The 24,275-nt window shown below is 44.1% G+C and overlaps 1 protein-coding gene across 1 annotated transcript in view; it reads right to left on the bottom strand.

Moving 5' to 3' along the window:
• Positions 1–7,062, bottom strand: part of LOC138367869 (uncharacterized) — a 501,322-nt gene extending 494,260 nt beyond the window's left edge. The window contains 1 exon segment of the mRNA XM_069329916.1: positions 6,536–7,062. The gene's annotated coding sequence lies outside the window, so the exon portion shown is untranslated.
• Positions 7,063–24,275: the final 17,213 nt, after the last annotated feature.

Raw genomic sequence — 24,275 nt, 5'->3', positions numbered from 1 at the left:
TTGATAACCTCCGTAGGACAGAGGAATAATTTCCCGCGCAAATCGATCATCACTGCACTGGCCTGTGGTAAATATTCACACCCATAAGCCTATTCCTTCATTTACGTTGTCCGTTTTGAAACCTGGAAGGATAATTTTTGTAGCATTGCGCGAATTGTTTTAGGATTTATTCCTGCCGTAATGTAAATTATGCTCGCCCGTGAAACAAATGTTTCTGTTCGCGGGGAAAATGTGTTTAAAATTTGATAAGCATTTTCGCGGAATTTGAATTCTCTATAACGGTTTGATGGAAAAAAAATTCCGCTTGTTAATTGAATTTTAACGTCGTGGAGATTGTTAACAATGGCATGAAATTTATTTGTGTCCCCATGATATTGATTTTCTGCTGATAATTACTGTCTCTCTTGGATGGGAGTTTGTAACATCTGCTGATGTAGATCTGACTAAATGTAAACTCAGTTATCAGAACTATTCGCATACTTTACGTCATTAAATACTGAAATGTGGAAAAATCGCGGCATTCAGAGATAACACTATCAGTGGTATCCAAGAAATGTGTAAGTACTTCATTCATAATGATGTACTGACAGGAATCTTAGCGAAGTATCCAAAATTTGCTTATTGTAGGTAATGCATGCACATGACTGTAAAGCTGCCGCCCAGTTGGGTGGGTGTGGAGCAAGACTAGTAACTGTGCGACTCACGGTAGATGTAAAGTGCCCTATATAATGACTGTTGTGAGCCTCTTGTTGAATCACTTGTGAAAAAAAAAGTTATCGATACTATGTATTAATATATATATATATATATATATATATATATATATATATATATATATATATATATATATATATATATATATATATATGTCGTACCTAGTAGCCAGAACGTCGTATTCGGCCTACTATGCAAGGCCCGATTTGCCTAATAAGCCAAGTTTTCCTGAATTAATATATTTTCTCTAATTTTTTTCTTATGAAATGATAAAGCTACCAATTTCATTATGTATGAGGTAAAAAATTTTTATTGGAGTTAAAATTAACGAAGATATATGACCGAACCTAACCAACCCTACCTAACCTAACCTAACCTATCTCTATAGGTTAGGTTAGGTTAGGTAGCCGAAAAAGTTAGGTTAGGTTAGGTTAGGTAGGTTACGTAGTCGAAAAACAATTAATTCATGAAAACTTGGCTTATTAGGCAAATCGGGCCTTGCATAGTAGGCTGAGAAGTGCGTTCTGGCTACTAGGTACGACATATACATATATATATATATATATATATATATATATATATATATATATATATATATATATATATATATATATATATATATATATATATATATATATATATAAAGAGGCAAGTGAAAAAGATTTTCACTTGCTTCACTTGCTTAGCTAAATGAACTATGGGGTTCAGTTCCCGAACCCATTAGTTACCTCTGTAATCCTTTCCACCACCGCCCAAGGGATGGGTATTGGGTGCATAATAAAGCAAGAAATTGAATTGGATGTTATTGAATTCAATAATTATTATACTTATTAGAGAATTACATCCAACGGTTCGAATAATTATTTACATCCGTTGGTTTGTAGATGCCAGATTCGAAATTTATGAAGAATTACAGACTAAACGCACTTTTGAATGATATTTTCAGAAATGATACAGGCTTAAATATTAAAATATATTGTAGAATTCCAAACTCATGTCAACGTATAAATCCAGTTGCCAAATTACTTACCATCAGAAACAAACAAATCACTACCAGTATTGCAACCCGTCCACTCAACTAAAAGATCGTTTTTTATGGTATCTTAATTAATATTACAAACGCAGCCTATTAAGAAAAGTAACAGCTCACAAATATTCACGTCTTCTAAGCACCGGACTTGGCAGTTGGGTTCATACGTTTCTGCTTAGGCTAAAAGATTGGATTTTTTAAGGAGTGACAAATCAAGAGAATGAGCTGCGCATTAACCAATATTATTCAAACCTGGCCACCAAGAGACCGGACCAAGCGGATTTGTGTGCCCTGATCACCTCAGAATTAGCGCCCTCAATTTGTTGTCGCAGAGTGCATTAAAATCTGCTCTACTCTCCAGTATAGCAAGCTAGCACGAATCGCCAGTGGATCTTGCGAGTCGATCCGGAAGCTGGATCCACTAGAAGAACGCAACTGATGACGTCACAAATGTCAACTGAACATGGCGAGTCCCCCAGTTGACTTTCCTCCGCAAGGTCCCGGGTTCCCCTGCCAAGAGCTCAGCCCTAAACACCCTTCGGTGACAGATCTATTGCCACGGGGCGGTGAACTGGCGACGTTTTGAACTGGCGGAGGCGGCAGCGATTTCAACGGAAGAAAGATTGGGTCGGTTAGTTCCACCCTCCGCTGGCGTTGCGCAGAGCCAGACTCGCGTGTTTCGGCCGTCAAATGAACGACCGTTGGTTACTCTCCTTCGTCCGATGTCGTTCGTGACTCGAGCGATTGTGCGTTGGTTACTGTCCGTCCGTGGAAAAATACTGCAAAATTTTTCACAATAATTCAGTTCGGTCTTGCCCGGGAACTATTTAAATTTATATTTTCATTTTTCTTAAAGGAATGTGCTACTGGCGATCATATCCCAGGTTGGGATATGCTGGGATATCCCTGCTGGAGAGGTCCGAGATCATCCCCAACTTAAGATATATTCCCAGTATACCTTATGAGAGAATATGGAGGATGAGATGGTAGAGAAATGATACCAGCTTCAAATTTACGCCATGTCAGATAAACACCTGGTGAGCCCATATGATTAGGGCCTATATACCTCTCGCCTACCTGCTGGTGGTTCCGGGAACCAATGTCCCCGCGGCCCGGTCTCTGATCAGGCATCCTGAAAGGAGGGTTAGTCACCCGTGTCGGGATAATGCTATGTGTAGGCCTAGTCCAGGTTAGTGCAAAGTTGTTCTTCAGAAAGCATAGTTTCTTCCCCGTATGTTCTTAAGGCAGCACAGTTTCTTCCCCGTATGTTCTTCAGGCAGCATAGTTCCTTCCCCGTATGTTCTACAGGCAGCATAGTTTCTTCCCCGTATGCTCTTCAGGCAGCATAGTTTCTTCCCCGTATGTTCTTCAGGCAGCATAGTTCCTTCCCCGTATGTTCTTCAGGAAGCACAGTTCCTTCCCCGTATGTTCTTCAGGAAGCACAGTTCCTTCCCCGTATGTTCTTCAGACAGCATAGTTCCTTCCCTGTATGTTCTTCAGGCAGCATAGTTCCTTCCCTGTATGTTCTTCAGGCAGCATAGATCCTTCTTCACATGTTCTTCAGAAGACAGGATGCTTCCTCCGTAAGTTCTTCTCTAAGCACGGTGATATTCCGGTATGTTCTTCGAGAGCCATGATGTCTCCCCCATACATGTTCTTCAAAGTCGAGGGGATACTTCAAAATGTTCATAATGTGATCTTCAAGAAGCATGGTGTTCGTGCGATGATGAATAACTCGATGTACGAGTTAAGAGAACACTTGAACTCAAAGATATTATTTCTATAACACAATCTCCCTCTCTCTCTCTCTCTCTCTCTCTCTCTCTCTCTCTCTCTCTCTCTCTCTCTCTCTCTCTCTCTCTCCGCTATAATCATTTCCACCTTCTGATTCTCAACAAACATCCATTTATATCTAATATCTCTCCTTTGAAAATTGTTCCGACTTAATAATAAGAATATTAATCTATTTTACTATTTTATTATAATTCAAATAATTATAATGATTATTTTCATTAATGTCGCCATGATATTCAAGAATAGATTTCCCCAATAACATTGGTTCAGTAAATAAGTAGTGTAAATAAGTAGTAAATCAGTAAATAAGTAGTGTGTTCAGCAGAGAGAAAATGCAATCAAGAGTCATTAGGTAAACTCATAACGGGAATTGATTGCTTGCACAGTAATGCTTTTTCAGTGACGATATGAGATCTTGGCGGAGGATCGGATTGCCTTAGGGACTTATGTCACCCTGGCTCCCAACCCCTGTAGAGGTTGCTCAGGGCAACCTCTTGCTCAACCCCTATACAAGAGGCACAGGTTACTCTCCCCCCCCCCCCATCCCCACCTCTTCCCCCAATAGAGGTTTGCTCGAGGTATCATCCCTCTCAATCTCTGTAGAGGCTGCTGAGGTCACTCTCCCTCTCAATCTCTGTAGAGGCTGCTGAGGTCACTCTCCCTCTCAATCTCTGTAGAGGCTACTCAGGCGACCTCTCCCTCTCAACCTCTCTAAACCACTTGTAAGGTGTTACTAGATTTTATATACTGTAAATGTTTCTAATATTGGTGTGATTATCGCAGATTTAAGTAAGTCTTAAATCCATAAAAACTCTAGTCCTCTAGATCTTACTCGAACCTATAACAATTTTGGCACTATAATATCTGATAGAACCAATCATGTCTATAACTCTACACATCCCAGGCCTGGTCTAAGACCACAGCTGAGAACACATTATAAATATACGGCAATTCATAGCTTCTCCTCCCCTTCCCCGCTTACATTCTACAGAGATCTGTGTCGCAGTTCCTGTTCTATAGAGATGTGTGCGTGTCAACGTTGTTCTCTTACAGATATGTGTCAAAGTTGTTATTTTACAGAGATGCATGTGTCACCGTTACTCTCTACAGGAATGTGTCAGTCCGACAGAGATGTGAGACACAGTTGCTATCCTAGTGAGATGTGTGTATAACAGTCCAGCAGGGATGTGTCAAGCGTCCTACATAGACGTGAGCCACAGGTGCTGTAATACAGAGATGAGAGACAGAACTACAGAGATGTGTGTGTGTACGATAAAATTCTCTTCCTAAATACGTCAGAACGTTCGTTCTCTCCACTGCCCAAAACTTTCGTATCTCCTCAAGGTAAAGGGCTTGCTTAACTTTCACACTTTGTGGCCAGTTATAGTTTCAGACAATTTTTACGAAGACGCTTTCCTAAAGCTACCTCAGAAAAAAAAATTATACTGATAAGTAGCTGAAGCTTTTCTGTGATTATGACATGAATTCCACCTCTCTTTTCTCTCTTGCTTTTTTTGACCTTTTATCATCTTCCCAACGAAGGTCCTCTTGTTCCTTCAGTAAATATTTCCGCTTCTTAGCGAACCACTCAATGTTGCTCCAGCAAGGCATTCTCAGTCAAGACGACCTTTACGGTGTTTCTCAGTGAACTTCATGTTCCTCCACCAGTACTACACCAGTGAACTTCATGTTCCTCCACCAGTACTACACCAGTGAACTTCATGTTCCTCCACCAGTACTACACCAGTGAACTTCATGTTCCTCCACCAGTACTACACCAGTGAACTTCATGTTCCTCCACCAGTACTACACCAGTGAACTTCATGTTCCTCCACCAGTACTACACCAGTGAACTTCATGTTCCTCCACCAGTGAACTTCAGGTTCCACCAATAAACTCCACCTCTTCCTTATTCCTCTAAAGTCAAGACCACCTCATAGTTATCCACTACCGTTTCGTTATCACCTCCTTCGTCTAGTCTCTATTTTTACATCCCCTTCACTTATCCCTTTTTCAGTCTCTCTTGATCTTTGTCTTATCTCCTATTTCTCCAGCCAATATTTTATTGTGTCCTCCTTAGTTGCTTTTTTGCCTTCCTCACCTTCTTTTCGTTTACCGCTTTTTCACTTCTTTCACCACCTCCTTCATTCTCCAACTTTCACGTTCCTCTTCATTTTCCTTAGTTCCTCTATCTACGTCAATTATTCCTCCTATGTCTTCATTTTTATACCTCCTCGCTTCCTCCCTACATTGTAATTTCCCATTATCCTCACACCTCGTACGCTCTTCTCTACTCTCTTCTGGTCCTCTCTCCTCTCTCTCTCTCACTCTCTCTCTCTCTCTCTCTCTCTCTCTCTCTCTCTCTCTCTCTCTCTCTCTCTCTCTCTCTCTCTCTCTCTCTCTCTCCCTTGCTATCATGTACTAAGTGTTGAGGCACTTCCCGCTCCCTCCCCCCCTCCCCCACAAGCTTAACTAAACTACTGGACTACTGTGCTTCTAATTCAATTTGTCTGAGTGGTGCAAAGTCCTTCGAGGCAGTTTTAGATATTAGCTCGATATTACCAAGATTACACTCCTCGCAAAAAAAAATCGCTCGGCACAAAAGCCTTATATCTACTTTTTTTTTAAAGCTTATTCTACTGTCTGGATTTGGTTAGCGAACTGCTACGCTTAATGCGTTGATTAACTGGACGGTGATTGGTCTGGAGGCGTATAGTTTATGTCGTTAAGTGACTCGTGTCTATTTTAACGCTTCAGATTCGTTGAATAAGATATCCAGTCCAAAGGTAATTAATGAAATTTGGATGAGAAAACAAAAGTAATTGTGTGATATGTGTTGTGATATCATGCTGAGCAAATTTGCGTACACAATTACGCAGTGAAGGACGCAGCATGCGAGGGAAGGATTCATGCAGTGCAGGCATTACAAGCACGAATGATAACTCACAACTTATTATAGTATATGCATTAATATTTTTAAAATAAAGGTGAGCTTACCTTGATGGTATTAACGGTCGTCTTGCAATGGTTGACGAAGTAGCGTTGGGATCATAGCGTCAACAACTACATGTCCGGGGGTTCGAATACCGGGTAATCCAACAGGGCAAACATGCAGTTAGAGCCTCCACCCCCATGTAAACACACACACACGATCTACCAACTTTTGCACCTTAGGTTACATTTGAGGGCGGTGGTGGTGTTGGCGGTGCCAACCACGAAGCTAAACACTACCATCTCCAGACACGTATTTCCACACACAAGATCTCACACCGTTTCCAGAACAGTTCCGGAAAAATGACTAAGAAAACATGCTGGCGGAAAAATAAAAATTTATCTTCCCTTCCTTTCTCTCGTTTGGAAAGCGAATCTCAAAACCGCCTAGTGCAGGGCGTGGGGCGGAGAGGCGCACACACACGCCCTCTCACCACTCAGTCCCGAAGAACACTGAGCGCGCGGGATTCCAACCTCAGGCCATCACCTCTGCCCGAGTCGCCGCCGCTGCCGCCGCTAGCCAGCCAGCCTGTCCTGCCTGCTCCTGCCAGCCCACTGCCTATCCTGCCACCGGCGGCACTCCTCCTAGCCCAGGTGCTGCTGGTGCTGCGTGGTGGTGTTTGTTGTGGTGATGGTGGTGGTGGTGGGTAATGGTGTTGGCAGCGCGGGTGGCGGTAATGTTTGTAGTTGAGATCTATGGTTGTTAAGAGTCTTTACAGTCAATTAGAAGTGGTCCACTACAGAAGCGGTGCACTACAGAAGCGGTCCACTACAGAAGCGGTCCACTACAGAAGGGATCCACTACAGAAGCGGTCTACTACAGAAGCGGTCCACTACGGAAGTGGTCCACTACAGAAGTGGTCCACTACAGAAGCGGTCCACTACAGAAGTGGTCCACTACAGAAGCGGTCCACTACAGGAGTGGTCCACTACAGAAGCGGTCCACTAAAGAAGCAGTCCACTACAAAAGCGGTCCACTACAGAAGCGGTTCATTAAAGAAGCGGTCCACTACAGAAGCGGTTCACTACAGAAGCAGTCCACTACAGAAGCAGTCCACTACAGAAGCGGTCCACTACAGAACCAGTTCACTACAGAACCAGTCCACTAAAGAAGCAGTCCACTACAGAAGCGGTCCACTACAGAAGCGGTTCACTACAGATGCGGTCCACTAAAGAAGCGGTTCACTACAGAACCAGTCCACTATAGAAGCAGTCCACTACAGAAGCGGTCCACTACAGAAGCGGTTCACTACAGATGCGGTCCACTAAAGAAGCGGTCCACTTCAGAAACAGTCCACTACAGAAGCGGTCCACTAAAGAAGCGGTATACTACAGAAGCAGCCCACTACAGTAGCGGTCCACTACAGAAGCGGTGCACTACAGATGCGGTCCACTAAAGAAGCGGTCCACTAAAGAAGCGGTCCACTATAGAGACGGTCCACTACAGAAGCGGTCCATTAAAGAAGCGGTCCACTACAAAAGCAGTCCACTACAGAAGCGGTCCACTACACATGCGGTTCACTAAAGAAGCGGTCCAGTACAGAAGTGGTCCACTACAGATGCGGTCCACTACAGAAGAAGTCCACTACAGATGCGGTCCTCTAAAGAAGCAGTCCACTACAGAAGCGGTCCACTATAGAAGCGGTCCACTACAGATGCGGTCCACTACAGAAGCGGTCTACTAAAGATGCGGTCCACTAAAGCGGTCCACTATAGAAGCGGTCCACTACAGAAGCGGTCCACTACAGAAGCGGTCCACTGCAGATGCGGTCAACTAAGAAGAAGTCCACTACAGATGCGGTCCACTACAGAAGCAGTCCACTACACAAGCGGTCCATTACAGATGTGGTCCACTATACAAGCAATCCACTATAGAAGCGGTCCACTACAGAAATGGTCCACTACAGAAGCGGTCCACTACAGAAGCGGTCCACTACAGAAGTGATCCACTACAAAAGCGGTCCACTACAGAAGCGGCCCATTACAGAAGCAATCCACTACGGCAGCGGTCCACTATAGAAGCGGTCCATTACAGAAGTGGTCCACTATACAAGCAGTCCACTATAGAAGCGGTCCACTACAGAAATGGTCCATTAAAGAAGCGGTCCCCTACAGAAGCGGTCCACTACAGAATCAGTCCACTACAGAAGCAATCCACTACGGCAGCGGTCCACTATAGAAGCGGTCCACTACAGAAGCGGTCCACTACACAAGCGGCACATTACAGAAGTGGTCCACTACACAAGCAGTCCACTATAGAAGCAGTCCACTACAGAAGTTGTCCACTACAGAAGCGGTCCACTACAGAAGCGGTCCACTACAGAAGTGGTCAACTACAGAAGCGGTCCACTACAGAAGCAGTTCACTACACAAGAAGTCCACTACAGAAGCGGTCCACTACAGAAGCGGTCCACTACAGAAGTGGTCCACTACAGAAGCGGTCCACTACAGAAGCGGTCCACTACAGAAACAGTCCACTGCAGAATCGGTCCACTACAGATGCGGTCCACTACAGAAGCTGTCCACTACAGAAGCGGTCCACTACAGAAGCAGTCCACTACAGAAGCGGTCCACTACAGAAACTGTCCACTACAGAACCAATCCACTACAGTAGTGGTCCACTACAGAAGTGGTCCACTATAGAAGCGATCCACTATAGAAGCAGTCCACTACAGAAGCGGTCCACTACAGAAGCGGTTCACTACAGAACCAGTCCACTACAGAAGTGGTCCACTACAGAAGCGGTCCACTACAGAAGCGGTTCACTACAGAACCAGTCCACTACAGAAGTGGTCCACTACAGAAGTGGTCCACTATAGAAGCGATCCACTATAGAAGCAGTTCCCTACAGAAGCGGTCCCCTACAGAAGCGGTCCACTACAGAAGCAGTCCACTACAGAACCGGTCCACTACAGAAGCGGTCCACTATAGAAGCAGTTCATTACAGAAGCGGTCCACTATAGAAGCAGTTCACTACAGAAGCGGTCCACTACAGAAGCGTTCCACTATACAAGCGGTCCACTATAGAAGCAGTCCACTACAGAAGCGGTCCACTACAGAAGCGGTCCACTACAGAAGCGGTCCACTACAGAAGCGGTCCACTACAGAAGCAGTCCACTATAGAAGCGGTCCACTACAGAAGCAGTCCACTACAGAAGCGGTCCACTACAGAAACGGTTCACTACAGAAGCGGTCCACTACAGAAGCGGTCCACTATAGAAGCAGTCCACTGCAGAAGCAGTCCACTACAGAACCGGTCCACTACAGAAGCGGTCCACTGCAGAAGCAGTCCACTACAGAACCGGTCCACTACAGAACCGGTCCACTACAGAAGCGGTCCACTACAGAACCGGTCCACTACAGAACCGGTCCACTACAGAACCGGTCCACTACAGAACCGGTCCACTACAGAAGCGGTCCACTGCAGAAGCAGTCCACTACAGAACCGGTCCACTCCAGAAGCGGTCCACTACAGAAGCGGTCCACTACAGAAGCGGTCCACTACAGAAGCGGTCCCCTACAGAAGCGGTCCACTACAGAACCGTTCCACTACAGAAGCGGTCCACTACAGAAGCAGTCCATTGGAAACTGCGATTGTCTCGGCAGGCAGAAAGGCATGCCGGCAGGCAGGGTAGCAGGCAGGGACGCAGGCAGGCAGGCAGGCAGGCAGGCAGGCAGACAGGCAGGCAGGCATGCAGGCAGGCAGGCAGGCAGGGAGGCAGGCAGGCAGGGAGGCAGGGAGGCAGGCAGGCAGGCAGGGATGGATGCATCATGTCCACAGGAGCACGTAATCAGAACCAGTCAGAAAGAGTCAAGAAAATATAGAAAATGATTACTGTTAATAACCGCACAGAGATTAGGACACTCACAAATCACAAATTAGAACACACTAATCAGACAACAAATCAGGGGCTGCGAGAGACACATACAAACACCACTGAACAGAACTGGGTCAACGATGCCTCTTGATCAAACTGGAAACGCGCTGGAAGCAGACAACTTATTGACATTGGAAAGAAACTGGAAGAAGATAACTTTTTGTACTTGAAACAAGCTGTATGCTGGCAACTTACTGGAACCGGAAACAAGCTGTAAGATGGCAACTTACTGAAACTGGAAACAAGCTGTAAGATGGCAACTTACTGGGACTGGAAACAATCTGTAAGATGGCAACTTACTGAAACTGGAAACAGACTGTAAGATGGCAACTTACTGGGACTGGAAACAAGCTGTAAGATGGCAACTTACTGGGACTGGAAACAATCTGTAAGATGGCAACTTACTGAAACTGGAAACAGACTGTAAGATGGCAACTTACTGGGACTGGAAACAAGCTGTAAGATGGCAACTTACTGGGACTGGAAACAATCTGTAAGATGGCAACTTACTGAAACTGGAAACAGACTGTAAGATGGCAACTTACTGGGTCTGGAAACAAGCTGTAAGATGGCAACTTACTGGGACTGGAAACAATCTGTAAGATGGCAACTTACTGAAACTGGAAACAGACTGTAAGATGGCAACTTACTGGGACTGGAAACAAGCTGTAAGATGGCAACTTACTGGGACTGGAAACAATCTGTAAGATGGCAACTTACTGAAACTGGAAACAGACTGTAAGATGGCAACTTACTGGGACTGGAAACAAGCTGTAAGATGGCAACTTACTGGGACTGGAAACAATCTGTAAGATGGCAACTTACTGAAACTGGAAACAGACTGTAAGATGGCAACTTACTGGGACTGGAAACAAGCTGTAAGATGGCAACTTACTGAAACTGGAAACAGACTGTAAGATGGCAACTTACTGGGTCTGGAAATAAGCTGTAAGATGGCAACTTACTGAAACTGGAAACAAGCTGTAAGATGGCAACTTACTGAAACTGGAAACAAGCTGTAAGATGGCAACTTACTGGGACTGGAAACAAGCTGTAAGATGGCAACTTACTGAAACTGGAAACAGACTGTAAGATGGCAACTTACTGAAACTGGAAACAGACTGTAAGATGGCAACTTACTGGGACTGGAAACAAGCTGTAAGATGGCAACTTACTGAAACTGGAAACAGACTGTAAGATGGCAACTTACTGGGTCTGGAAATAAGCTGTAAGATGGCAACTTACTGAAACTGGAAACAAGCTGTAAGATGGCAACTTACTGAAACTGGAAACAAGCTGTAAGATGGCAACTTACTGGGACTGGAAACAAGCTGTAAGATGGCAACTTACTGAAACTGGAAACAAGCTGTAAGATGGCAACTTACTGAAACTGGAAACAAGCTGTAAGATGGCAACTTACTGAAACTGGAAACAAGCTGTAAGATGGCAACTTACTGAAACTGGAAACAGGCTGTAAGATGGCAACTTACTGAAACTGGAAACAAGCTGTAAGATGGCAACTTACTGAAACTGGAAACAAGCTGTAAGATGGCAACTTACTGAAACTGGAAACAGGCTGTAAGATGGCAACTTACTGGGACTGGAAACAAGCTGTAAGATGGCAACTTACTGAAACTGGAAACACGTTGGAAGAAAACAACTTATCGGAGCAGGAAATAGAGAACTTATTGTAACTGGAAGTGGGCTGGAAACAGTCAACTTAATGGAACTTGAAACAAGTTGCAAAGAATATCCAATAAAGGAAATTTCAATAAGGAAGCAAATAAAGTGGGAACTGAGGTAAACGAAACAACGAGAAGCAGTCGAAGAATAGGAGCTGTAAGGAAACACTGTAACATCTTATCTTGAGGTTATCTTGAGATGATTTCGGGGCTTTTAGTGTCCCCGCGGCCCGGTCCTCGACCAGGCCTCCACCCCCAGGAAGCAGCCCGTGACAGCTGACTAACACCCAGGTACCTGTTTTACTGCTAGGTAACAGGGGCATAGGGTGAAAGAAACTTTGCCCATTGTTTCTCGCCGACGCCTGGGATCGAACCCAGGACCACAGGATCACAAGTCCCGCGTGTTGTCCGCTCGGCCGACCGGCTCGCTATAACATAAACACTGAAACATAAACACTACAGTGTAAACAAATACAAGCTGGCAACACACCATGAACAGGAAAATAACTGGGACAGAAAATAAACATTTGTTAAATAATAATAATAAAAAACTGACCACTAGGCATTGTTCATTTCCTGCTTGTTTGTTTACTGAATTGCTAGAACTCTCTCTCTCTCTCTCTCTCTCTCTCTCTCTCTCTCTCTCTCTCTCTCTCTCTCTCTCTCTCTCTCTCTCTCTCTCTCTCTCTCTCTCTCTCTCTCTCTCTCTCTCTCTCTCTCTCTCTCTCTCTCTCTCTCTCTCTCCCTCTCTCTCTCTCTCTCTCTCTCTCTCTCTCTCTCTCTCTCTCTCTCTCTCTCTCTCTCTCTCTCTCTCTCTCTCTCTCTCTCTCTCTCTCTCTCTCTCTCTCTCGCTCTCTCTCTCTCTCTCTCTCTCTCTCTCTCTCTCTCTCTCTCTCTCTCTCTCTCTCTCTCTCTCTCTCTCTCTCTCTCTCTCTCTCTCTCTCTCTCTCTCTTTCTCTCAAATACCCCTCGCCCTATATAATTGTTAAGTGTTCCAGCCTTACTGATGGGAGGGTCCACAAACATGTTTCCTTCAACATTCCAACCAATCACCGAGATACTGAACGGGAGTACTGTTTGGCAGCGCCACCTACGTGTTTATCCTGTATTACACTGTCCAGCAGAGCCAGTATACTGCCATGCTAAGCTGCCTTTGTTAACCCACGAGGCTCGGCATCTCTCGTAGGAGCACCGTGTTTAATACTCAAGTTAACCGGATTAGTATTATCAAAGGAGAATACAAACATTCTTACTATTTTGAATAACTAACACTTTTATGCAACAAAAGCATGAATAAAAGTGTGGGTTTATGGGGAACTCGGACCATTATATAATTTCATCTTTCAATCATTTATTGTTTTGTAACTAAATTTCTCACGGGATTCATAACTCGTTACTGATATTTAAACGAATATCTAATCACCCCGTACTCTCAACTCCACCAGAAATCACACGCATTTGGTCAGAATTAACCAATCAAGCTACCTTTTTGGGGGTTGTGAGGTCTGTGATCAGGGAAGATCATTATAGGCTCACGCGTACATTGTCATTTTGACATTAGGTCATTCTAAAATGTTAGCCGAATAAACAGAGAAGAGAACAAGCGAGTGTAGAACTAACAGATACGGACACATTAAGCGGATATTTACTAAATGGGTGGGAGAGGAAGTGTGCACAGGAGAACGACTGCGTGTGTGTGTGTGTGTGTGTGTGTGTGTGTGTGTGTATGTGTACTCACCTATTTGTGCTTGCGGGGGTTGCGCTTTTCTCTTTGGTCCCGCCTCTCAACTGTCAATCAACTGGTGTACAGATTCCTGAGCCTACTGGGCTCTATCATATCTACATTTGAAACTGTGTATGGAGTCAGCCTCCACCACATCACTGCCTAATACATTCCATTTGTTAACTACTCTGACACTGAAAAAATTCATAATAACGTCCCTCTGGATCATTTGGGTACTAAGTTTCCACCTGTTCGTGTTCCGCCTGTGCTAAAGAGTTTGTCTCTGTCCACCCTGTCAGTTCCTCTGAAAATTTTGTAAGTGGTTATCATGTCTCCCCTTACTCTTCTATTTTCCAGGGACGTGAGGGGTGTGTGTGTGTGTGTTTAGCATGAATTACATCATTAACTATTAATGACACTTACCTTGCTAATTTTCCAACAATAAAACAAGCATCCAGTTATTACCTTTCCCATGCTGAACATTTAGGTGTACTCACCTAGTTGTACTCACCTGGTTGTGCTTGCGGGGGTTGAGCTCTGGCTCTTTGGTCCCGCCTCTCAACTGTCAATCAACAGGTGTACAGGTTCCTGAGCCTATTGGGCTCTATCATATCTACACTTGAAACTGTGTATGGAGTCAGCCTCCACCACATCACATCATGTGTGTGTGTGTGTGTGTGTGTGTGTGTGTGTGTGTGTGTGTGTGTGTGTGTGTGTGTGTGTGTGTGTGTGTGTGTGTGTGTGTGTGTGTGTGTGTTTACTAGTTGTGTTTTTGCGGGGGTTGAGCTTTGCTCTTTCGGCCCGCCTCTCAACTGTCAATCAACTGTTTACTAACTACTAACTTACTAACTACTTTTTTTTTTTTTTTTTTCCACACCACACACACACACACACACCCCAGGAAGCAGCCCGTGACAGCTGACTAACTCCCAGGTACCTATTTACTGCTAGGTAACAGGGGCACTTAGGGTGAAAGAAACTTTGCCCATTTGTTTCTGCCTCGTGCGGGAATCGAACCCGCGCCACAGAATTACGAGTCCTGCGCGCTATCCACCAGGCTACGAGGCCCCTAACTAAATAGGAGGTGTGTGTGTGTGTGTGTGTGTGTGTGTGTGTGTGTGTGTGTGTGTGTGTGTGTGTGTGTGCGTGTGTGTGTGTGTGTGTGTGTGTGTGTCTTGTCAATACCTGTAAGACTCTTTGATATTGTGATCGTGTCTCCTTTATCATACATATGAGACTTACCTTTGATAGGTAGATTATAATACCCTAAAAGGTTGTATTGATTAGATTATTGAAAACTGTTCGAATTTCGCCAGATTCTCGTGTGCGTCAAGTTAAATCTTCATTCATATTCTTTGACTCTTATCACTCTTTGACTCATTCTTTGGCTCTTGACTCAGGGAGCCGGTCGGCCGAGCTGACAGCACACTGAACTTGTGATCCTGTGGTCCCGGGTTCGATCCCGGGCGCCGGCGAGAAACAATGGGCAGAGTTTCTTTCACCCTATGCCCCTGTTACCTAGCAGTAAAATAGGTACCTGGGGGTTAGTCAGCTGTCACGGGCTGCTTCCTGGGGGTGGAGGCCTGGTCGAGGACCGGGCCGCGGGGACACTAAAAAGCCCCGAAATCATCTCAAGATAACCTCACGATAACCTTCACTCACATCCTTTGATCTTCCTTTGTGTTCTTTTTATTATTTTATATAGAATTGGGTACATTGGGTTTGTTAAAGTACATAACATTGGTGTTTTTACATTCTTACAAAGTCACTAACACGCATAACGTTTCGGACAGAATCTTCCTATGCAGTTTTTTTCATATCTTTTGATCTTCCCTCGTATCCCCTTGAGTTTGCCGACACATAGCAGTCGGCAAAACTTCCTGTCACCTTACAACATCTCTGGTGTTGGGTTCATCAAACAATCTCACTTGTTTCGGTTCATGTCCAGTATACATTTGTCATTCCAGTCCTGTAGTGTCATGGCACCACTTGCAAACGTCCTCCGACTCTTATGTTAGAGGCATAATGTAATCCCCTTCTTTCCCCATTAAATCATTGGCATATATCATGAATTGAATGGAACTTAGTACGGACCCTTGCCGCACCACGTCTGTGACTTGTTTTACATATCGCTCTTCCCCCTTTATCAATATTACTCTGCGTCTTGTTCAGTGGGTATTATCTCACCCAGTTCAACACGCTTGCAGTTACTCCAGCTTACTTGTCAACTTTGTATAGGAACCGCTTTTAGAGTACTATGTCAAAGGCTTTCAGCCAGTCTAAGAACCTGCATTCTTCCTATCCTCATGTTTTTAGTGATTGACATCTTCTTGGGAAACTCCAGTAGGTTCTAATTGACAAAACAGGTTATGCATGTTAATGATATATATATATATATATATATATATATATATATATATATATATATATATATATATATATATATATATATATATATATATATATATATATATATATATATATATATATATATAACTGAAAACTCACACCCCAGAAGTGACTCGAACCCATAATGCCAGGAGCACTATGCAACTGGTGTACAGGGCACCTAATCCACTCGACCATCACGACCGGACAAAAGCTGATGGTAACCGAGGCTATGTTCCCGCCGGCACATAGCCTCGGTTACCATCAGCCCGCCGGCACTCTGATGGTAATCTTGGGCATAGTATTTTATCAAATCACCTCATTCTTTGGGACACCCGTGAGGAACACAAATGCAAACAAGCCTGAATGGTCCCCAGGTATATATGCAACTGAAAACTCACACCCCAGAAGTGAGTCGAACCCATACAGCCTGGAGCACTATGCAACTGGTGTACAGGGTACAAGGGAAAGGGGAGGGGATTCGCCGAGCCTATTAGACCAGATCTTCACCCAGAAAGTAGAAGATATCGAGAATTTGGAACATGAAATACCACTAGGAGCCAGTGACCATTGTGTCCTAGTCTTTGACTACATGATGGAGCTTAAGATTGTGACCAAAGGACAAGAGGTCCGGGAAAGGAGACTTGATTACAGAAAAGGGGACTACAGAAGGATAAGGGACTACCTGGGAGAAGTGCAGTGGGAGGAAGAACTTAGAGGAAAACAGTGCAAGATATGATGAACCAAGTCATATGGAAATGCAAGGAGGCTGAAGAGAGATTTATTCCAACAGTAAAGGAAAAAACAGGAGGGAATATAATGACCCATGGTTTAATAGACAGTGTCAGGAAGCAAAAATGAGAAGCAGGAGGGAGTGGAGGAAGTACAGAAGACAAAGGACAGAGGACAACAGGATTAGATGTAACAGAGCTAGAACAATTACATTAACATAAGACGAGTATTGGAAAGAAATTACGAGAATGATATTGCAATCAAAGCGAAAAAGCAACCTAAATTGCTACTCAGCCATATAAGAAGGAAGATGTCGGTAAATAACCACGTGACAAGACTGAGGAAAACAGAAGGGGCATATACAGAAAGTGACAGGGAAATCTGCGAGGCACTGAATGCAAGTTTCCATGGAGAGTTCACAACCGAGCCTGAGCAGCTCCCATTGTTAGAAGAGATTACCCTAGACGAAGTCCACTTCGGGCTCACCATAGCCCGTGCTACTTGGAACTTTTTGTTCCAAGTAGCGAATCTTAAACAACAACCCTAGACGAAAGAATATCAGATATAGAGGGGACAGCAGATGAGGTAATGAAACAGTTGACAACACTGGATGAAACTAAAGCAGTTGGACCAGACAAAGTATCACCGTGGATACTAAAAGAGGCAGCGCAGGCCCTCAGCGTGGCTCTGGCAATGATCTTTTTTTTTTTTTTTTAGATATATACAAGAGGTGTTACATTCTTGTACAGCCACTAGTACGCTGGCGTTTCGGGCAGGTCCCTGGAATACGACCCCCATGAAGAATCGTTGTTACAACCAAGTACACATTTTACTGTTGAGTTAAACAGAGGCTTTGGTTAAGGATTTGTGCCCAGTAAATCCTCCCCGGCCAGGATACGAACCCATGACAAAGCGCTCGCGGAACGCCAGGCGAGTATCTTACCACTACACCACGGAGACTGGTCTCCTTGGACTGATCTTTAATGAGTCGCTTATGTTGGGAGAATTGCCCAGTTGCTGGAAGAAGGCAAATGTCGTACCGATTTTCAAGAAAGGAGATAGGGAGGAGGCACTTAACTACAGACCCGTATCACTGACAAGCATCCCCTGCAAAATACTTGAAATAATAATTAGGCTAAGACTTGTTGCACACCTGGAGAACATTAGGTTTGTAAACAAACCTAATGTTTGTTTGTTTCTTTTATTTCTATTTCTAGAACACACACACACACACACACACATCACAAAAGTGGAAGCAGGGACGACCCCCTTTATTATAGACCTATATCATTGACAAGTGTAATAGTTAAAATATTAGAAAAAATAATTAAAACTAAATGGGTAGAACACCTGGAGAGAAATGATATAATATCAGACAGACAGTATGGTTTTCGATCGGGAAGATCCTGTGTATCGAATTTACTCAGTTTCTATGATCGAGCAACAGAGATATTACAGGAAAGAGATGGTTGGGTTGACTGCATCTATCTGGACCTAAAAAAGGCTTTTGACAGAGTTCCACATAAGAGGTTGTTCTGGAAACTGGAAAATATTGGAGGGGTGACAGGTACGCTTCTAACATGGATGAAAAATTTTCTGACTGATAGAAAAATGAGAGCTGTGATCAGAGGCAATGTATCGGACTGGAGAAATGTTACAAGTGGAGTACCACAGGGTTCAGTTCTTGCACCAGTGATGTTTATTGTCTACATAAATGATCTACCAGTTGGTATACAGAATTATATGAACATGTTTGCTGATGATGCTAAGATAATAGGAAGGATAAGAAACTTAGATGATTGTCATGCCCTTCAAGATGACCTGGACAAAATAAGTATATGGAGCACCACTTGGCAAATGGAATTTAATGTTAATAAATGCCATGTTATGGAATGTGGAATAGGAGAACATAGACCCCACACAACCTATATATTATGTGAGAAATCTTTAAGGAATTTTGATAAAGAAAGAGATCTAGGGGTGGTTCTAGATAGAAAACTATCACCTGAGGACCACAAAGTATATTGTGCGAGGAGCCTATGCCACACTTTCTAACTTCAGAATTGCTTTTAAATACATGGATGGCGATATACTAAAGAAATTGTTCACGACTTTTGTTAGGCCAAAGCTAGAATATGCAGCGGTTGTGTGGTGCCCATATCTTAAGAAGCACATCAACAAACTGGAAAAGGTGCAAAGACATGCAACTAAGTAGCTCCCAGAACTGAAGGACAAGAGCTACGAAGAGAGGTTAGAGGCATTAAATATGCCAAAAATTGGAAGACAGAAGAAAAGAGGTGATATGATCACTACATACAAAATAGTAACAGGAATTGATAAAATCGATAGGGAAGATTTTCTGAGACCTGGAACTTTAACAACAAGAGGTCATAGATATAAACTAGCTAAACACAGATGCCGAAGAAATATAAGAAAATTCACTTTCGCAAACAGAGTGGTAGACGGTTGGAAGAAGTTAGGTGAGAAGGTGGTGGAGGCCAAGACCGTCAGTAGTTTCCACTATATGACAAAGAGTGCTGGGAAGACGGGACACCACGAGCGTAGCTCTCATACTGTAACTACACTTAGGTAATTACACACACACACACACACGCTTCTTACAACACTAGAAAAAGAAGGGAGAGAGAGGATATGATAGGAACGTATAAAATACTCAGGGGAATTGACAAAGTGGAAATAGATGACATGTTCACACGTAATAGTAACAGAACGAGGGGACATGGGTGGAAGCTGGAAACCTCAGAGTCACAGAGATGTTAGGAAGTATTCATTTAGTGTGAGGGTAGTGGGAAAATGGAATGCACTTAAGGAACAGGTTGTGGAAGCAAACTCTATTCATAATTTTAAAACTAGGTATGATAGGGAAATGGGACAGGAGTCATTGCTGTAAACAACCGATGGCTGGAAAGACGAGATCCAAGAGTCAATGCTCAATCCTGCAGACACAAATAGGTGAGTACACACTCACACACACACACACACACACACACACACACACACACACACACACACACACACACACACACACACACACACACACACACACACACACACACACACACACACACACACACACACACACACACACACACACACACACACACACACACACACACACACACACACACGCACACACACACACACACACACAGGCTGCAGCGATGGTCAGGGAAATGGCTACTGGAGTTTAACACCAGTAAATGTAAAGTTATGGAAATGGGATCAGGTGACAGGAGACCAAAGGGACAGTACACAATGAAGGGGAACAGCCTACCTGTAACGATTCGAGAAAGAGACCTGGGAGTGGATGTGACACCTAATCTAACTCCTGAGGCACATATAAATAGGATAACGACAGCAGCGTACTCTAAACTGGCGAAAATTAGAACTTCATTCAGAAACCTAAATGAGAAGGCTTTTAGGGCGCTTTACATTGCCTACGTGAGACCCGTCTTAGAGTATGCCGCGCCATCATGGAGCCCCCACCTGAAGAAACACATAAAGAAACTGGAGAAGGTTCAGAGGTTTGCGACGAGGCTTGTCTCAGAGTTACGAGGGATGGGATATGAAGAGCGGCTGAAGGGACTGAACCTTACGACACTAGAGAAAAGAAGGGAGAGAGGAGATATGATAGGGACATAAAATACTCAGGGGAATTGACAAAGTGGAAATAGATGAAATGTTCACACGTAATAATAACAGAACGAGGGGACATGGGTGGAAACTGGAAACTCAGATGAGTCACAGAGATGTTAGGAAGTTTTCTTTTAGCGTGAGAGTAGTGGAAAAATGGAATGCACTTGGGGAACAGATTGTGGAAGCAAATACTATTCATACTTTTAAAACTAGGTATGATAGGGAAATGGGACAGGAGTCATTGCTGTAAACAACCGATAGCTGGAAAGGCGGGATCCAAGAGTCAATGCTCGATCCTGCAAGCACAAATAGGTGAGTACAAATAGATGAGTACACACACACAACACACACACACACACACACACACACACACACACACACACACACACACACACACACACACACACACACACACACACACACACACACACACACACACACACACACACACACACACACACACACACACACACACACACACACACACACACACACACACACACACACACACACTCACACACACACACACACACACGCCTCCGTAAGCACAACCAGTATTATATAAGATCATAGACGCCGACCGGAGCTTGAGCGAGAGGACCCCACAGGAGCCAAGGATGAAGAGAGGACACACTCTTGCACCGGAGGAGATAAATGACCTAAGAGAGAACACAGCCCCAAATCTAAAGCAGGAACACACTTTAGCAGAATAAAGTGTGCGACTTACGTCAAGTAGGCCAATGTGTTGTTAGCCTTCAGGATTTTGGAAATAAGGAGCCTTCCTGGCCCAGTACAACGTAAGTGAGAATAACTCTTGAGTATGCAGCCCTGGCATGGAACCCCCCATTGGATAGTTAGCAAAACAAATCAAGAATGGTTCCAAAAATATGCTACTAGCCTCATCCCTGAGCTTTGAGAAAGGATTAAGGAAACTATATCTCTCCATTGTTGTAGAGCGATGGAACAGGGAGGACATGATAACGACATGTAAGATTCTAGAGAGACACGTGACGTCTTAGAGGTGTCAGAAAGAACTTCTTCTGTGTTAGAATCATTGCATTGGTCAAATATAATAATTCGCATTGGGTGCTACAAAGAACTGCACTATTCGGCAAGCACATGTAGGCGAGTACATTAGGGTGTGCACACACACATACCAAAAAAAAAACACACACATGCTAGACAGGAGGCAGCACACACTTAAACACACACACACACACACATGCTAGACAGGAGGCAGCACACACTTAAACACACACACACACACACATGCTAGACAGGAGGCAGCACACACCTACACACACACACACACACACACACACACACACACACACACACACACACACACACACACACACGCTAGACAGGAGGCAGCACACTCCTACACACACATGCTAGACAGGAGGCAGCCCACACCTACACACACATGCTAGACAGGAGGCAGCACACACCTACACACACATGCTAGACAGGAGGCAGCACACACACACACACACACACATGCTAGACAGGAGGCAGCACACACACACACACACACACACACACACACACATGCTAGACAGGAGGCAGCACACACATGCTAGACATGAGGCAGCACACACCTACACACACATGCTAGACAGGATGCAGCACACACCTACACACACACACACATGCTAGACAGGAGGCAGCACACACCTACACACACACACACATGCTAGACAGGAGGCAGCACACACCTACACACACACACACACACATGCTAGACAGGATGCAGCACACACCTACACACACACACACACACATGCTAGACAGGAGGCAGCACACACCTACACACACATGCTAGACAGGATGCAGCACACACCTACACACACACACACACATGCTAGACAGGATGCAGCACACACCTACACACACACACACACATGCTAGACAGGAGGCAGCACACACCTACACACACATGCTAGACAGGATGCAGCACACACCTACACACACACACACACACATGCTAGACAGGAGGCAGCACACACCTACACACACACACACACATGCTAGACAGGAGGCAGCACACACCTACACACACATGCTAGACAGGATGCAGCACACACCTACACACACACACACACACATGCTAGACAGGAGGCAGCACACACCTACACACACACACACACACATGCTAGACAGGAAACTGACAGCAGCGCGCGACCGGAGTCGTCGTATTGACATCAGGTATTGTAGTATCATCGGACAAATGTGTGTAGCACAGGCTGCTACAACTGTCCCAACATGTGCAATAGGCACTCTAGTGTTGGCATCACTGCACTACGGGCACTGCAACATATACAACTTTTTCGGTGTCAGAGTAGTTAACGGATGGAATGCATTAGGCAGTGATGTGGTGGAGGCTGACTCCATACACAGTTTCAAATGTAGGTATGACAGAGCCCAGTAGGCTCAGGAACCTGTACTCCAGTTGAGTGACAGTTGAGAGGCGGGACCAAAGAGCCGAATCTCAACCCCCACAAGCACAACTAGGTGAGTACATACACAAACACACAAAAGAACAACAAATCATCAGCAACAAATACAGCCTCAGGCGTAAGAAGGGCCGAAGATAGGCCCATCAAGCCCCAGTAAGAACACTCACCATACCAGCACAATGAGCACAGGAGCATAACCCGGCGTTCAAGTGTTCACTGTGGTAGTATAAGTTAGAAAATTTTGGCTCCTGTGATGGAGAGGGTAGGCAGCAATCACGCTCATCTCCAGACAACACAAAAACTCTGGGGGATTATGCAAATGACATGATCCTGACTCCAAACCTTGCAACATTTATACTAAAGACTCCCCGGGGTTTGCCACAGGATATGTACATTGTTTATATATATATATATATATATATATATATATATATATATATATATATATATATATATATATATATATATATATATATATATATATATATGTCGTACCTAATAGCCAGAACGCACTTCTCAGCCTACTATTCAAGGCCCGATTTGCCTAATAAGCCCAGTTTTCATGAATTAATGTTTTTTCGTCTACCTAACCTAACCTAACCTAGCTTTTTTTGGCTACCTAACCTAACCTTACCTATAAATATAGGTTAGGTTAGGTTAGGTAGGGTTGGTTAGGTTCGGTCATATATCTACGTTAATTTTAACTCCAATAAAAAAAAATTGACCTCATACATAGAGAAAAGGGTTGCTTTATCATTTCATAAGAAAAAAATTATAGTAAATATATTAATTCAGGAAAACTTGGCTTATTAGGCAAATCGGGCCTTGAATAGTAGGCTGAGAAGTGAGTTCTGGCTACTAGGTACGACATATATATATATATATATATATATATATAATCCCCTGTGTGTTCACCCCGCCCCACTCTCTTTCTCTCTATCTATATGTATCTAGATATCTTTGTCAATCTCTGTCTATCTCTCTCTCCATCCATAGCTCCTTTTCTATATATCTACTACTTTCTAGCTTCATCTTTATCTTGCTCTCTGAATCTCCCGCTCTTCATCCCTCCCTTCATCCTCCCTCCTCTTTCACCCTCTTACCCCATTTACCTCCCCTCTCCCTTTATTCCCTTCCATCTCCCTCACCCCCTCTCCCCTCAGGATATCTCCCTCCCTCCAACCTCAAACAGGTGGACAGTCTCACTTTTATAAAGTAAAGCCCGAC

The sequence above is a fragment of the Procambarus clarkii genome, chromosome 23 (assembly GCF_040958095.1).
Source record: "Procambarus clarkii isolate CNS0578487 chromosome 23, FALCON_Pclarkii_2.0, whole genome shotgun sequence".
Taxonomy (NCBI): Eukaryota; Metazoa; Arthropoda; class Malacostraca; order Decapoda; family Cambaridae; genus Procambarus; species Procambarus clarkii.
This window is presented reverse-complemented; position numbering and strand designations above follow the sequence as displayed.